The sequence below is a fragment of the Diceros bicornis genome, chromosome 3 (genome assembly GCF_020826845.1).
Source record: "Diceros bicornis minor isolate mBicDic1 chromosome 3, mDicBic1.mat.cur, whole genome shotgun sequence".
Taxonomy (NCBI): Eukaryota; Metazoa; Chordata; class Mammalia; order Perissodactyla; family Rhinocerotidae; genus Diceros; species Diceros bicornis.
This window is the reverse complement of record NC_080742.1, coordinates 100,351,043-100,368,026: the sequence shown is the minus strand read 5'-3', so window position 1 is coordinate 100,368,026 and position 16,984 is coordinate 100,351,043. Positions and strand designations below refer to the sequence as shown.

At 54.1% G+C, this 16,984-nt stretch overlaps 1 protein-coding gene across 1 annotated transcript in view; it reads left to right on the top strand.

Moving 5' to 3' along the window:
* Positions 1–6,563: 6,563 nt before the first annotated feature.
* The window catches only part of CNPY1 (canopy FGF signaling regulator 1), a 67,525-nt gene continuing 57,104 nt past the window's right edge, over positions 6,564–16,984 (top strand). Inside the window, exon 1 of the mRNA XM_058533962.1 lies at positions 6,564–6,610. The gene's annotated coding sequence lies outside the window, so the exon portion shown is untranslated. The remainder of the gene's footprint in view (positions 6,611–16,984) is intronic.

Sequence of the window (16,984 nt, the reverse complement as noted above, 5' to 3'; positions counted from 1 at the left end):
AAGGGTGGAGGAGAGAGGAGATTCTCCGCTCGTTTTCCCTCCTCTTTCCAGGGTTTCTTTGCGGCAACTAAGGAAAAGCCCTTTCCTGCCGGTCTCTCCTTAAGCCCAGAGGAGAGAGCTGGCTCCTTTGCTCCTCAGCTGAGCGAATTACCCAGAACTCTGTGCTCCACAGGTCCCAGCCAAAATTAAGGATGGTGGTTTTGAGAAGCAAAAGCTTGTGTGCCGGCGGGCTGCGGAGGAGGCATCCCAGAGTCCCCGCTTGGCCCTGGCACCCACTCTGCCTGAGGGTACCTGGAGAGGGGCTGGCTCTGTCTGCACAGGGAAGGGATCTGGGACGAGAGGTGCGCAGCACTTGCTGGCTCCCTTTCAGAGACGTTTGCACATCTCTTCAGACATAAGGCGATGACACGTGCGCTCGTCTCTTTAAAGCAAGCGGTTATTGTTGGCTCTGCTCGGGGGCAGAGGGTCACGCCGTCCTGCCCAGGAGGTTTCTAGTCTAAGTAAAAGAGACAAAACAATCCAATGAAGGAAAATATCTATCCCAGTAAATGAGACGGCGCGTCAAACCTCAGAGAGGGCGAGGTTATTGGCTTTTTCTCTTATTCATTCTTTTTTGCCTTGAGGGTCAACTCTTAACACTACCTTGCCACAAAAACCCTTTAAATGTGAAATGCTACGTTAATACAAGTTGATGGTATCCAGGAAAATGACATATACTGGTTTTAAATGGAAATGGCTGCCTGGCACGGACGCTGCCTTTGACTCGGAATCAGAGGCTCGTGGCCGCTTTCCTGGGCAGTGAGGGGCTGCAGGGCAGATTTGGAACCTGTCCCCAGCGCCTGCTGGCTTTCCCAGCGTCAGCCATCACCCTCGCTGCCTGTAGTGGGGGAGGCCGTGAATCCTGCCCCTGGAGGCAGAGGCCCACGTTCTATGCCTCGGAAAATTCCAGCCCTGCTCTGCGTTGCCTCTTCCCAGCAGCATGTTACACATACAGGGCAACACCAGTACCTCCTCTCCCAGCACGTTACCCTCACAGAGGGATGTGAAAACTTCTCCTTCCCAGCAGCAGGTTATACCTACAGGGTAACAAGTGTACTTCCTGCTCCCAGTGACAAGTTACACCTACAGGGAGTATGAGTACGCCCCGCTCTGAAGGTGGCGAGGGACTGAGACGTGGGCTCAGGTCTCAAGGAAAGGGCGGTGCATGGGCAGCCTGTGAGTTGCGCCTTTTCCTCCGGCATCCCCAGGGTCAGTGCGCAGGAGGACTTGATCACTCTTGTTGAAAGACGGAAGAGCCTTGGACAAATACCCCGTCCTGGCACGAGGTGGTTGACACCGCTCTGATACGTCACGTAAATGGTCTGAGATGAAGAGGGGAAGAGGGCAGCCCACCCATCCCGCACCCCATGGCCCGTGTGCACCCTGCCCTCCCAGGACACCAGCCTCTCCTCCACTCCTCAGAGTGGTCGTGTGGCCTAAAGCAGCGCCACCACCCCAGGAGGACAGCTCCAGAGACGTGCCCATCCTTTAGGGAGGCCGCGGGGCCTTCCTGCTGCTTTGCAGCTGGGAACCTGCCTGCGGGGTGGAAGGAGGGGATGATGGTCGCGGACTCTACAGAGGACAGGCTGGCCGAGCCCCTCTCTGCAGACGACAACTACTGACCAGGGGGCAGCGGAGGGGCATCAGCAGGTGGGGCAAGAGTCGCCGCACGAGTCTCACCTGCGGGGCAGGATGACTATGAGGCCCATTTGACACGTGATGGACCCTGAGAACATGCCAGGTTTTACCAGGTGAGTCAGGAGCTGAGACGCGGACCAGCTCCGCACTCGGATTTACTACGTTGCTCTGCGGTCTTTCCCCTCACCAAGCGAGCGGACCAATGTCCCTAAGCTCTGGCCAGCTTTGCCACCTGTGATTCCCTGGGGCCACAGGAAGAATGATCTGCTAGGTGCTCTCCTTCTCTTTTTCTGTTTTGTGTAACAGAAGAGCCCAGAGGAGAAATGAGGATGCAAAGAGAAGGAAAAGCCCAGTAGGTGGAAGGACCCCGAGGAGAGGGCCCGCCCAGGGCCAAGTGGGGACTGGGTTCTGATGCCCGGCTGCTTCCCCGTGCTCCTGCTGTGCTCCTGAACCAGGCTTCTCTCTGTGGTGAAGTCACACACCCAGGCCTTGAGTCCTCCAGACCTGGGACGCAGCCTCTGCGACCTGGAAGTCCTCTCCCCACCCAGCAGCTTGCGGCCCCCTGAGTGTCTCCAGGGGCAGCGCAGCATTTCTGACTCCCAGGGTTAGTGGTCTGTGTGCTCAAAGCTCGTCAGGAAATCCAACAGGGCACGAAAGAAAAAAGCTGCTGGGGACACAGAGAGCAAGTGAAAAGCACCAGACTCCTCTCCAAGGAGACCGTGCCACACGTCAATGGGAAAGGAAGTCTTTTTCCTTAAGCTCCCTCAGGTGCTCCAAATTCCACCTCGTTTTAGTCTGCTTCAGGTTTAGACCTTGCTTTCATGCACAAGTATTTGTTTCTCCCAGAGTTAATAATACCTTCCTTTTAATTTTATGTATTTAGTTGTAAATAGGAAATATACTTAAAAAACAGTACAGACTGGTTACAGCAAAAATCCGTCTCCCTCTTTTGTCCCTATTCTAACACCAGCGGGTGCCTGCACTCCAGCTCTGACACCAGCCACCCCAAGTTAGGTTCAGACCCCACAGGCTTAGGGGCTCAGTCCCCCAAAGACTGCCCCACTTCAGATGCCAGCCACCAGTGGGGTCCCCGGGCCACCCACACTCCTGACAAACTGGCTACACATATGGGGGTCCCCACGACCCCCTCAGGTTTCATAATTCACTGGAATGACTCACAGAACTCAGGAAAGTGCTGTCATCAGGATTATATTTTTACAGTAACGGACACAACTCAGGACCAGCCAAATGGAGACACACACAGGGCGAGGTCTGGGCAGTCCCAAAGGCAGGGCTTCATGCCCCTCCCAGGGGAATCAGACGTGTCACCCTCCTGGCACATCAGAGTGTTCGTCAGCCAGGAAGTGCCACTGAGCTTCGGTGTCCAGAGTTCTCACTGGTGTTTCGCTATGTGGCACGATTGATCGACTCACTGGCTGTGTGATTGAACTCCACCTCCAGCACCCTCCCCTCCCAGGGGGTCAGAGGTGGGGCTGAGAGCACCTGGCTCAAAGCCCCGACGCTCTGATCACACGACTGGTTTTTCTAGTGATCATTTATTTACTGTGTAGAAATACTCTCACGTAACTTACTGGAGCATTCATATGGTTTTGTTTCTTAATCCACCCCGAGTCTCCCCTGGTGTAAGGTATACACCTAGACTATTGATTGAAGAGCCCTTTATTGGAAACGCCACCTTCCCATCAAATCCTAAGGCCAGTTTGTGAAAACCTGCCTCTGGCGGCAAACGGAGAACAGCTGGGTGGTCGGGGGGCGCAGGCGCACTAGTCAGGACTGGCTGACTCGCTGTGCGGACGGAGGATGCAGCGTGGGGCAGGCAGTGGTGGTGGACATGGAGAGTAGACCATTCCAGAAATATTTAGGAGACAAAATCAAGAGGATTGGTAATGAATTAGGTGGGGGGCCGTGGGGAGAGGGAGGGGCTCGGGAGGACCTCCTGGTTTCTAGTCTGTAACAGGTGATGGTGGGCCCGCGGACAGAAGACAAATGGATGTTTATTAGGGATCCAGAGCCTGTGGCGGAGGAAGGAAAGCCAGGGTGCATGGGGTACAGAAGGTTCTCACCTGCCCCTCTGGCTCCTGTGCTCTCTCTGGAGTTACATGGGACCCCACTCTCCTCCCTTCCTATGGGCTCCTCATCCAGGCTCTGGGGTCTCACTCCCGACAACTGCATAGGCCCAGCCCAGCTTACTGACCGGTTCCCTGGAATCGGGTGTCTCCCCCTTTCCAGTCAGCTGGGCCCAGGGGCTGGGGCTCCCTGGAGTTGCCACTTCTACACTATGCCACCTCTCTGCTTTTTCAGTTATGAATTTCATTCAGCTTCTAATGATATACACTAACAATTACAATGGCTTAAACCCGGTGGAAATTAATTTTTCTCTTATATTAAAAGAAGGCCAAAAGTCGATAGTTACTGGCTGGTGTGAAAGCTCCATGAATGTATCAGGATCTGGATTCCTGGGTTCTTGCTCTGCATCTGCTCTGTGCTTTCCAGCCTCAAGGCTGCCTCAGGGTCCAGGTTGCTTGCGGGAGTTCCAGCCATCAGATCTATGTTGCAGGGAGGAAGCCAGAAGAACCAAGGAAAGTCAAGAAGGACCCATGGCAGCTGTCTTCCCACTTTTAATGAGCTTTTCAGAAATCCCACCCGACTCCTTCTACTTGCATCTCACTAGCCAGAACTTAGTCTCATGGCCATACCTAGTAGCAAGGGAACTGGGAACCGGAGTCTTCTGGCTGGGCTCACTGCTGCCCTGATTAAAAATAAAGCCGCAAACTAGTGCACTTGAGCAAATGACTAAATCCCCCTTTGGCTCAGTTTCCTGCCTGTAGAATGGGGTTCCTGTGTGAGTGAAAGGTGAATATCTACCTATGCACAGATCCTGGTACACAGAAAGCCCTCATAAATATGACAGTCAGTTATGATTTATTAAAACCAATCGCCATTCTTTGAGCTCTGATAACATGACACAGCTGAGGACCAAGTGATGGGCAGCAGGGCCACGGAGGTGACTGGAGGCTTAGGGAGACATGCAGGGGAACTGAGCAAAGAAACACTTCAAGGAAAATAGGAGCCAGGTTTCTGAGAAGGGATTTACTAATATCAGAAAGGGAGGGGCTGGCCCAGTGGCGTAGTGGTTAAGTTCGAGCACTCCGTTTCTGCCGCCTGGGGTCCACGGGTTTGGATCCCGGGCACAGATCACGCACTGCTCATCAAGCCACGCTGTGGTGGTGTCCCATATACAAAAGAGAGGAGAATGGGTACAGATGTTAGCTCATGGCCAATCTCCCTCACCAAAAAAAAAAAAAAAGAAAGGGAGAAGGTTAGAGAGAACCTGGGTTGCTGGATTGGGGTTGGAGGTATCCGTGTCAACTCCCCCATCTAGAAACAGCCATGGAGATGTGTGTGTGTGTGTGTCTGGGTGAGTGCATCGGTGTACACTGGTATATACATGTATTTCCTCATCTGTCCACTGAGAGAGCCAGGGAGCAGTGACACCCAGTAGTGATAAACAGTGAGTACCCCACATTTGGCTTCCAAATACTCTTCTCCACTAACAGGGCTCCTTGGAGTAATGGCTAATCCAGGACGATCCTGGGACATCCTCCCTACCTCCCTCCCTTCCTTTCCTCCTCATCCTTCCTCTTCTTCTCTCTCTCTCATCCTCCCCTTGCCTCTCATTTCCCTCTAAATACTCCCCACTTTCATCTTCAATGGGCTAGCACTGTTTTAGGGACCAGGCATTCAAAATCAAACAAGACACAGTAAGTACCTTCCACACACTCACAGAAAGTGGGGCTCAGGTGAATTTGGAGGAAATTATTCAGGTTATTTGGAGGAACTTTAAAAAGTATTTTCCTCACTGTACCAAAAATACTTATCCTTCTTTCTCCACCCAAACTCTGCCCCTTCAGCCTGCGGCTGGGTGGGGAGGGTGACCCAGGAGGGCGACCCAGGAGGGCAAGGAGTCATGTGGGTGGAGAGCCTCAACCAGAGGAGCCTGAGACACAGCTGCTTTTCATATTGGGATTTCCACGAGACTCATTTGAAAAAAAGGACGCCCTGCTGATTCTGTAGGGCAGTGCCCTGTTAAAATGTAAATGTGACACAATTCATCAGCCCCTTTCACTGGACACAGCTTATGGGGAGGGTGGGGATAAGGAGGGAAGGAACTGGCTAATGGAAGATGGAAGGAGGGGATGGGGCATGCCCGGAGGAGGCAGGGCAAGTGTCCTCACAGGAGCCTGGAAAGGAGGCCTGCAGGGAGAAGTGACCACAACCAGGGGCTTCTCAGAACCCCCAGGAGGACACTCCCTCTGCCTGTTGCAGCAGCCTTGAGAACAAGGCCCCCAGGGGCTAAGTGACCTGCGCGAACTCACACCTTTACCTGCAGGGGAGGGTCTGCACCAAGGGCTTGGGCAGAGCCCGCTCTAGCTCCCACGCGCTGTCCGCGCCGACAGCTGAGCCAGCAGACGCGGCAGGGCCGGGGGTGTGCGGCCCGGGGCGGGAGTGGGGACCGAGGGGTGGCACCGGGATGGCGATGGAGGTTGGGACATGGGATGGGGGTGGAAACCGGGGACCGAGGACGGGAGTGGAGAGGACAGGAGAGGGGGCGGGGTCGGGGGCGGGGGTGGGACCCGGGCGGTGAACAGCCGGCCGGAGGCAGCTGCGCATCTGGACGCGGACGCAGGTGCAGCACCTGCGGGGCGGGCGCCGTCTCCAGAGCAACGCGGCGGCGGCCGGGCCTCGACCTGCCACTCCCTGCGGGGCGACCAGCGGCCGGACGGCGCGGGAGGAGGCCGGCTGCGAAGCATGGGGCCCGCGCTGCTGCCCGTGGCCCTGGTGGCCCTGCTGGCGTGGCCGGCGCCTGCCCGGGGCGCCCGGGACCCCCGGGACCTGGACGTGTTTTGCGGAGGTGAGTGCGCACGGGGGCGCCGCGCGGGCCCGGGACTTCGGAGGGGGCGGCCAGCCCCCTCCCGACGGGGACAGCCGCTGGACAGCCCCCTTCCCTGTCCCACTCCGCACCCAAGCAAGAAGCCCTCTGGTACCGACTCAGCCCCCACCAGTCCAGGCCTGGGGGCCAGAGGTTGCGGCAGCTGCGTGGAGCCGCGGGGGGCTGAGCCCCGTCTGCCGGCCTTGGCTCTGTGGCCTGGGGCGGTCATTTCACCTCGGTGAGCCTCGTTTTTGGGGTGGGCTTGGGGGCACTGGCTCAGCTGTGCGGGTCAGGCTGGCACATCTGCCCTGGAGCACTTTGGTGACATCTCTCATGGGGCTACTAGTTACTGGGTACCAGTTAGTTACAATTGATTTAAATAAATGCATTCCCAGCTTTTCTGGCTATAATTTGCCCTTTGGACTATAGAATCCGCAGGTGGTTTTTAGTCTCTTTCGTCGTGTAGGGGACAGAAGGCAGGGGGCGTTCTTTCAGTGACACGGAGGTAACGGGCGGGATTGATGAGACCGGGTGATGCTGGTGAAGAGCACATGTCTGTGTGAAGAATGCCCGTTGTGGTGGCCACAGGGTGCATGTAGGGAAGAGGCCGCCGGGGCTGGCACAGAAGCCTGGATGTTTCCAGTTGGCTCAGGACTCAGAGTTGAGTCTGCTCTGCGGTTTGCTTTTGCAGTTCTGGGGCCCCATCACATGGTCCTTGAGTCTCTGGGTGGAGGCAGGCCAGTCATGCCTGTCCAAGCTCCGTCTGCGCAGCCAGAGGCCACTTCTCTGACAGGTGCTGGCTTCCCCCGCCTGGCTCTGGGACTGGGTCGGGGGAGGGAGTCCTTCAGGTGCACCGTGTGGGGCCAAGGGCTGGGGATAGGGTGGAGATGGAGGGTGGGTCTGGGAGCCCCTGGAGACCGTGTGAACCAAGGGTAGAGAGGGGACAGTGGGCTTGGGGCCGAGGAGCGAGAGCTGGAGGGGGTGGTATGGAGGGGCTGTGAGCGTCAGGTGCTCTGCTCAGAGCACCCATCATCTCACTGTGGTGTCAGCTGAGCCTTTCCATGTAGCCTTGGAGTTGGTCCCCACTCCACCCCACACGTGTAATCAGCAGGCACCCCTGAGGTGGGGTGATTTGAGATGAAGCAGAAGATCCCCTGACCCAAGACATATCGTGCTTTGTCCAGACCCAGTGCCTGATGTCATTTCCTTACTTTAGAGCATCAGTTCCAGAAATTTCCTGCTAAAATGCAAACATGTAACCCAGCCCGGGGGACCCACTGTACTTCTTGAGGAGACACGCAGGTAGCATGTCAGATGGTCTAGGGCAGAGTAGGGCTCCGAGGGGATGGGACATGGGATGGGTAAGTTCTGACAAAGAGAAAGAAGGTCTGGAGTGGTCTAGAGCTGTGGTTTTCAAAATCGTTTTGGCAATAGATCCCTCTCCTCAGATGAAATCGTACAGAGAAGCACGATGTGAAGAGCAGATAAAGCGGGGCCCCTGGCCTGCCCCAGGCTTTCCAGACGAGGTGTGTGCCCTGCGGGGCGTGCTCCGCAAGAAGGTGAAGAGCCAGAGCTGGGAAGGAAATACTAGAGCTTCTGTTTATGTGTATTTTATCTTGAAACTAGACATAGTCTATAAAAGTGTTTTAGAAGGTATGTATAAAATTTTAGATAGACTTGCGTTGGGGTACTCATATTGTTTACTTACTGAGGAGTTCTGAACACACTGGGTGCAGGGCTGGGGCACACCAGGTGGGTGCAGAAGCAAAGCTTGGAGAAGTAGGATAGAGGGTCAGGAAGTTGGTCTCAGGGCCCTGGGGGGTAGCTGTGGGAGGTGGAAAGGGTGAGCTGAGAAGGGAAACTGAGGCAGTGAGAAGGGGGTGCATGTGGACATCGCTGCTTCAGCAGGCCAGCCCCGGCTCCACTGGTGAAAACTCTCTTTCATGGAAGGCGTCTCTTTCTTTTTCTCTCTCTCTCATTCTGTATTCCTCTTTTAAAGCCTCTTTCTGAGTGTCTCCTTCCATGTGAAGCAAGCTCATTTAGGGAACCTGGGAGGGGATGTCCCCTTTGATTTGGTGAATCCCCGTCTCTTGTACAAATGGCCTGAATGCTGGCAGCAGATGCAACACAGCTGCTCTATGTCCTGAAGCGATTCTCCTAATTCTGTTTTACCAAGAAGTAGAATTCAGAAACCTGTACCCACCTGGGGAAAGGGGGCAACCTGCCTGCCCTCATTCTAGTAATAGTCATATTAGGAATAAAATGCATGAAATCAGCCACTTCCCCACTAATCACTGCTATTTTCACTGAGGAGAGGCTCTTTGGGGAGCAGCCTGCTCTGGACTTGGTTCCTCTCCTGGAATGCTGGGATTGGTGACCTTACCTCCGAGACCCTTCCTTCTGTGGAGTCAGCCTGTTCTTGGCAGACCCTGTGGGAGATGCTAATAGGATTAATAACTGAAATCATATCTAGCTTTTGTGTCCAGCGTTTACATCGCACTGCTGAAGTGTTTTGCATGGATAGCCTCACTCAGACCTCTCACAGCTCTCTGAGGTGGTGGAGTCGCCAACCTGTCGGTACCCTGCTGACCCCCTTGGCCTCACCTGGCTCCTGTGACATAGAAAACACGCAAACAATTGGGCATGTCTGTGGTCCAATAAGGTTATATTTATAAAATCAGGTGGTGGGCTGGATTTGCTCTGTGGGCTGCAAATCTGTTTGTTTGTCCAGCCCTGCTCTATGCAGTCTCCTGGGTCCTCAAAGGACTGAACCCCAACTGCCCACATTTATGCATCCTCTTTGCTCACCTCTCCACTCTCCTACCTACTCCTTTTCTGGGGGGACGCGGGGATGGGGGAGAACCCCTGCCCCTCCCCCCCATGACTTCCATATTGCAAAATCCACTGGACCATGCTTGACCTCTCAGCGGGGCTGGCAGAGTTGACCCTCCTGACCTCTGCAAACACTCTCTCGGCGTCTTTGCTGCCACGCTCTCCTGGTTTTCTTGGCAGCTCCCCGACTGCTCCTCTTCCAGTCTCCTTTGCTGGCTCTCCTCCTCTGCGCGCCTCTAAATGTTGGCGGCTCAGGCCTACTCCACGTGAGCCCCTTGGTCTCCGCTCTCCTGCTACAAGGCTCCTTGTAGATAATCCCCGCCATGACCTCGGCCTCTGGAAGCAGAGGCCACTCTGGAGGCCCGACACCTTTGTTTGCCAGACAGCGGTCTGGAGCAGCTGAAGCCTGTGGGCCTTAGCCACAGAACTGGCTGATGCAATTTTACTGCAATACAACAGCATGAGACACGAGTCTGTTTTTTTAAATATTTAGTGCTTAATTTTTGGCTGCGGTATCCCAACCCCTGAATGCCAGGCCCCTGTTGATGAGCTTGGGGAGCCCGACGTAAAACATCTGGTCCCCCTGGATGTGATTAGGCTCCCAGCGCCTGCTGTCTGGCCACGCAGGACCAAGGACTACACCCAGCTGGCCCCACGAGTGGTGGGGGGCGGTGGGGCCAATGGCCTTTCTCCGGGGCAGCCTGAGGCAACAGAACCCAGGGCCGGCGGTGCTGAGCTGACCTGCCCCTGCGAGGAAGGCGCTGACTCTCCTCGCACAAGAAGCAGCTGCCTTTCTGAGGCTGTCGGTGCAACACATCCCATCCTTTCTGTTCACCAGCAAAGGCTGAGGCCTGCTTGCAGTAGTAAGAAACTGTAATCCTTGATTCCCTTCTTCCCCAAGGGGTCAGCCCCTTTCTTCCCTACTGGGCCCCGGCAGGAACAGGCAGCAGAAGGGTTGGTGAGGTTCCGCTCATCCTCCACAAGCCTGTGTCTAGGGACACCGACCCCTCACCTAGGGGAGAAAGAACCCCCTCCGCTCTTCCAGGAACCAGGAAATACGTTTTTCATCAGACGAATCCATCTACGTGGTCGGTTTGGGAGATCCCGGCCAGGTCCTTGGCATCGTTCATCACTTACATGCCAACGGCTCCAACGTCCCTCCCCAACCCAGCCCTTTTCCCTGAGTTTAGAGTTGAATGTACAGGTGCCCACTGGGTATTCCACCTAGCAGTCCAAGAGCATCTCAGACTTAAAGTGTCCGCAGTGGACCCCCTGCCTGCGTCTCGCTGCTGCTCAGTCTTCCCGTCTTGCTGACGGCCTCCAAGAGCAAAGGACCAGGCGCCGTCTTGGATTCCTTCCTCTGCTTCCCTCCCAAGACTTCCTCCCACCGAATCCTGATGGTTCTACTCCACGAACATCTGAAGCCATCCACTTCTCATCTCTGCCACCACAACCCCGTGAAGCTGCCGTCGTCTCGTGCCTGGCTAGTCCCTAACCAGCCTCCACTTCCTGCCCTGCACCCTCCAACCCATTCTCCACACAAAGCCAGAGTGGCGTTTTATTTTATTTTAGTCCCATTCTTAAAGTCTTCCATGGCTCACTGTTGCTCTTACGATAAAATCCAGTTCCTTACGATAGCCTGTGAGGCTCTTCATGACCTGGCTCCTCTGCCATATTGACCTCATTTTCCAAACCTCTGCCCTGTGGCCTGCCCAGACTCTGGGCCAGCACACTTGAGCCCTTGTTCACTGCTGTCCAGCTCAGTGCCCTTCCCTGCCACAAGGCTTTTGCTCTGGTCCTCTCTAGAATGTTCTTCTCGTGGCTGCCCCATTCTCATCCTTTGGGTCTTTGCTCAAGTGTCACCTCGTCAGAGAGGCATTTGAGGCAGAGGCTACTGATCACTGGCCACTCTTGTCGTCCTGTTGGTAATTGAACCCCCACCTCAACCCAGGTTTTCCAGGGCGCATGGCCATTCCCTGAAGGCTACACTTCCCAGCCTCCCGTGCCATGTGGTTTGTGAGGGGAAATGATGTCTGCAGCTCTCAGGGTTGCTCGCCTTCCTTCCATTCCCCTCCCCCTCCCCACTGGGGAGTCTTCTTGGACCCAGAGATGGAAGCCACTTGTCGATCAGCAGAGCCACCTGCCAGCCCTGGACCTCTCACCTCTGAATTCTGACCCTCTGGAGCATGCTTCATCTTATCTAAGTCATTCCATTTGGGGTCTTTTTGTTACTGCTGCTTAGCAGTACCTTAAGTAATATAAATATTCCCTCCGTGATTACCTTCTCTAAGAGAGATTTCTCTAATACTACCTATCTCAAAACCCAGTTCCTTTGGAGCAACGGCTACAGTGTGCGGTCGTCGTCTTTATTCCTTTGCTGGTTAATTGTTGTCTCTTCTCTTGAACCAAAGCTCCGTGTGAGCATGAACTTGGTGGTGCTCACTGCGCTGTTGGGGGCACACGGTAGGCTCCGGGTAAGTGCAGTTGAACAGATGAATGAAGGAAGTGACCCAAGGAGGCTCCTGCAGGAGAGAGGCGGGCGGACCTGGAGCTTTAGAAGAGCCCTTTGTACGCAATTAAAGTAGCTCTTCCCAGATGGACTGCGAGTTTTCCTTTAGCTTTTATTTATCTGTGAATTTGTCCGTTGTACGTTTTCTCTACAAATTTTAATCTAACCAAATTGATAAACATTTTGCCTTATGGCTTTTTGGCTTCCTCCCTTGCTTATAAAGACTTAGCCCACTTGAAGATTAAACAATCGTATTGGACCCACGTGGAATTCATGTTGGTGTAAAGAGTTATGTGAAAATCGAGGCTGGTGAGCTGACCCTTGGCACGTAATTCACACTCAGTAAGTGTTGGCTTCTTACCTTCATTGTGGTTATTTTACGTATTGTCTTCTAACCAGTTCCCATATGGATTAGGATCTATTCCAGATTCTTTGCTGTTTTTTTTAAACAATTTATCTATTTCTGTACTAGTATCATTTTATTTTACTCATCATAGCTTTATAATATATTCTAGCATCCCATATTACTCATATTTTCTGTTAACTTTTTAATTATTTTAGAAAGGTCAGGAAAAATCCTGTTGTTTTGATTGCAATCCATTGAATGTATACAGATAAACTTAGAATTTGCATCTTCACAATACTTTCTATCCAATAACAAGCTACTTTACTCAAGCCTTTTCACTATCTCCCAGAAGGGTTAAAAGTTTTCTTGGTATAGATCAGGCACTTTTTTTTCCCTATTAAGTAGACTTTATTTTTTAGAGCAGTTTTAGGTTCACAGCAAAATTGAGAGGAAGGTGCAGAGAGTTCCCATACACCCCCTGCCCCCACACACAACAGCCTCCCCCACTGTCATCCCCACCAGAGTGGGGCGTTAGCTGGAAGCGATGAGCCCACACTGAACCATCATCATCACCCAGAGCCCACCGTTTACGTTGGGGTCCACTCTTGGTGGTGTCCGTTCTGTGGTTTGGACAAATGTGTGATGCCATGGATCCTCCACTGTAGAGTGACACAGAGGAGTTTCATTGCCCTAAAACACAGTTGTTTTTAAGTTTATTTCTAGCTGGGTTGTCTCTTTGATTATTGCTAGTGTTAATGAGGTCTTTTCTTCCTTCGTATTTTCTAATTGGTTATTATTTATATATAGGAAATTTATTTTTTATATATATAAATTCTGTCATCAGGCACTTTGCTGAATTCTTTCAGTGTTCTGATACTTTTTCAGTGGATTGGTTTACATTTTCTAGGTATCATCTGCAAATAATTCTGTTTGCTTATGTCTTGGCAATAGCGACACCTTTCTAGTTTGTTCTGCTTCTCCAGCTGGACCCTCTCCCACTCTGATGTGGACCCCAAACATTCAAAGCCTCATCTGCCCATTTCTACTGGGCCCAGAGCTCCTGGGGTCCCCAGGCTCACCCACAGACACCCACCCTGCCGTGCTCTGGGCAAACCGTGTCCCACGTGAACTTGTTTGCACCCCAGGCACTGCCCATGGAGTGTGTGTGTGCATGTGTCCGTGTGCATGCCTGTAACGGATGTGTATGGCTGTACCTCTGCTGGATGCGTGGGTGCACTGAGTACCCGTTCTTGTCCTCCCAGACCAGCTCCCCTTTCTCTTTGTAACAGACCCCTCTTGGAAAGCTGACAGATGTGTGGCTTCTGGACCCAGTTGGAGCATTCGCTAAACCCACACTTCTCGGTGGAGGTGCTAGCTGTTGCCAGGGGGGCGGCGGGGAGGCGCCCTTGGAGAGCAGAGCCCCGCAAACCCTGGCTTTGCATCAGCTGTTATTCCCAGGGCTCACCTTGGGCTCCTGGTGTAGGATTTATTTCTGCCCCTACTCTCGCCAACCCTTTCTTTGGTCTGACTCATTTGGGGAAGAGATAAAGGTGGAGTGGGTAGCAAGAATCCCACTGGGTGTGAACTCTGCAAAACGCTACGCTTGTCCGACTGCACGAGTCATCTGTGCAAATGCTTCTCTTAATGAACCACCTCCGTTGTCACCCTGCTAGTCTCAGGCCTCGGTCATATGGAGACAGTCACCTCTTTCCTCTTCTCATGCGCTTCAGATGGGTAGACGGAGCAGATTGCTATCTCTCCCCACCCCTCCTTACCCGCACTCACGCCAGTCGCTTTGTAGGGGGCACTCGGTGGGTCTCTACCATTGTTAGCAGACCTTCACGCGTGCGTGGCAGCCGTCAGCATGATGGACCGTGAAGGCTATTGATTTCATGACAGCGATCACTGCGAGGAATTGATCTAATGTTTTCATTACACTAAAAATGCTTTAACAAGTTCATTCAGAATCCGGTGATGGTAAAGATCTGCTCGGTTCTGATCGCCTTCCCTGAAGGAGGGTGACGTGTAGGGGACCTTCTGGGATGAGAGCTCCCCAGGACATGCAGCATAGCCACCCCCTAAAGAGGCTGGAGACCTCCCCATCTCTGCCAGGCCTTTCCGCCTGGGAATGCTCAGTGTGGTCTCTTGGCTTCCCATTCGCCCTGTCCGCAGGGCCTGCCTCTTCCCCCTCCCCAGCAAATGGCCTCCCTGTCACTGTCCTTAAAAAGCCTCAGCTGCCTCCTGTCTTGCTATCTGTCTGCGCGTGGGGAGCTCAGTGTTTTCTATCTGGTTTCTCTGCCCCTTCCTGCCCCGGCTCTGCTGCCACGTGTGGACCCAGCTTCTTCGCCTGGGCCCCTGTGCTCCAGGTGCCTTTGTGTGGCTGTGGGTGATATTGCTCGTTCATCGGGAGGTCGTGAGTATTCAGTGACCTGACTCATCGAGAGCGCTGTCCATCTGGGCCCGGCCTTGGGGGTGCTGGGTCAGGTGCCCTGGGCTGTGGGGCCTCCAGCCAGCTCTCTGAGCCTCTGGCCTGACTGCTGCCGGGCACCCCAGAGCCTGGCTCCTGGGTCACTCTGGCCTCGGTGCCCTTCTTCTCCCAAGCTCAGGTCCCAGCCTGGCCTGGTGCAGAGGGCTGGCCTTCTGCTTTGACCCCTGCGCTGAGTCGGTGGTCAGTTGTTGGTCACTTAGTACCCCAGACGGAACCGCTGTCTAATTTGTGAGGCCCAGTGTGAAATGAAGACGCGGGGCCCCTGTTCACGAATCAGTGTGAATCTCAGGCAGCAGCGCACTCCTGGACCACAGGCAGCAGGCCGTGGGGCCAGTCCTGCCACGAGGCCCCTGCCCTGCTCTCCCTGTCAGTCTGTGTGGCAGGCACTGGGGTCATGGATGCAGATGCTCTGCGCGTCTAGACTTCTGTGGGTCACTCGCCCAGAAGCCCTGAAACCCGTGACTCTGGGCCCCTGTGCCTTTCGTTTGCCCAAAGGGGCCCTGGCAGAGCCCCTGGGTCCAACCCATGCGGTCTGCCTCCCTGGGGGGTCCCTTCAACTGGGGGGCCTAAAGCCAGACCCCACAGGCCCACCTGCCAGCTCCACATCCCAGTGACCCCCAGGCACGTCACTTGTTCCTTCGTTTTGTGTTTCTCTCGGAACAGTGGTTCTCATGGTTTTCTTCACATGGCAGGTGAAGATAACAGGTCTCAGTCAGGACAGGCTGGACTATGCGGCCTGACAAATGTCCCCCCATCTGCACGGGTGTGACGAGCACGGTCTCTTTGTCACTCGTGCTGCATGCCCGCTGTGGGAAGCTGGGCTCCACTCCGTACTCCCCTCTCCGTGGCAGCACCGTGAGTGTGGCAGGTTGTCACAGCGGAGGGCAGAGCTCTGAGGACCCTGGCCAGAACTCCGGTGCCTGGACACAGGAGTGACCTCAGCCCCTCCACCCATAATTCCCTGGTCAGGGCGGGTCTTTAGAGAGCACTGCCCTCCCACGTGCCTGGGAATGATGAGCTGGAACCATTTGCTGATGGGCATTGGTGACCAACACGTCTCTAAAGATGTGCCCAGGTCTAAGCGCAATTCCAGGTACCCTTGTGATTAATGACGTTGCTGCAGACCTTGATGTAGACCCACCATCCTTCATTCAGAGGAAATAAAATCATTTGGGGGTCTTTCTGCATGCCCATCTTCCCTGTGTCTTATATAGGCTACTGGATATGAAAAGGCAAACAAACAAACCAGCACCTAGCATCCACCCCCACCCTCTAAGTGCTAAATTCTTAATTGATTTGGACATACATTTCAAAAGTGAGTTTTTGCCAAATGTGACCAGTGAAACGTCTGTGAGCTTATGTGATAAGTGCATAAACCAATTCCCTTTTATAACCTTACTTCCCCATTCCTCCTCCCCAATTCATACACTCTTTTTTTTTTTTATTAACACTGAGTCAGTCAGCTATTGCTGCATAACAACCAACCACAGTCTCAATGGCATTCTTCTCACAAGCCTGCCAGTTGACTGGGGGTCAGCTGTCTAGACGGGGCTCAGCAGGCAGCTCTAAGGGGCAGGATGGGTGCAGGTCTGTCCCGTGTGTGACTCAGCCTCCTCTGACCCTTGGGCTGGCAGGGACGTGTTCTTCTCTGGCAAGGGCGGAGGTACAAGAGGGCAAGGGGAGATACATGATGCCCCGAGAGGCCGAGGCTCGGAACCGGCAGGCCGTCACTCCCACCATAGTCCATTGTTGAGTCAGATGGCTGAGCCCACTGTCAAAGGTGGGCTGCAAAGAACTGTAGATTGCTGTAGCGATCAGCATGGACAGAGGGTGAAAGATGGGGACAGTCACCTGATGTGCTGCACCACTACTCCTCTCCTTGTCTTTAAATATCCTCCCCCCTGGGGCCAGAGTCCCCACTGACCTGTACCTTTAGCCTTGTCCTTCTCTGACAGTGAACTCAGGGCTTTGCCGAGCGAGGGCGGTGCTCTTCCCGGCGCCTGCTCCTCAGGGCTGCCTCTTTCCAGGCAGCCTAGCTCACCCCTCTCTGAGGAAAGCAGTACACTGGTGTACGTGTGGGTCTCACATCCCTGCATTACGGTGAGGGCTGATTTGTGTCCTGAGAATACCAGCACGGATACGCCAAGAGCGAGGTTAATGAGGGGACTATGGTTTGTGAGT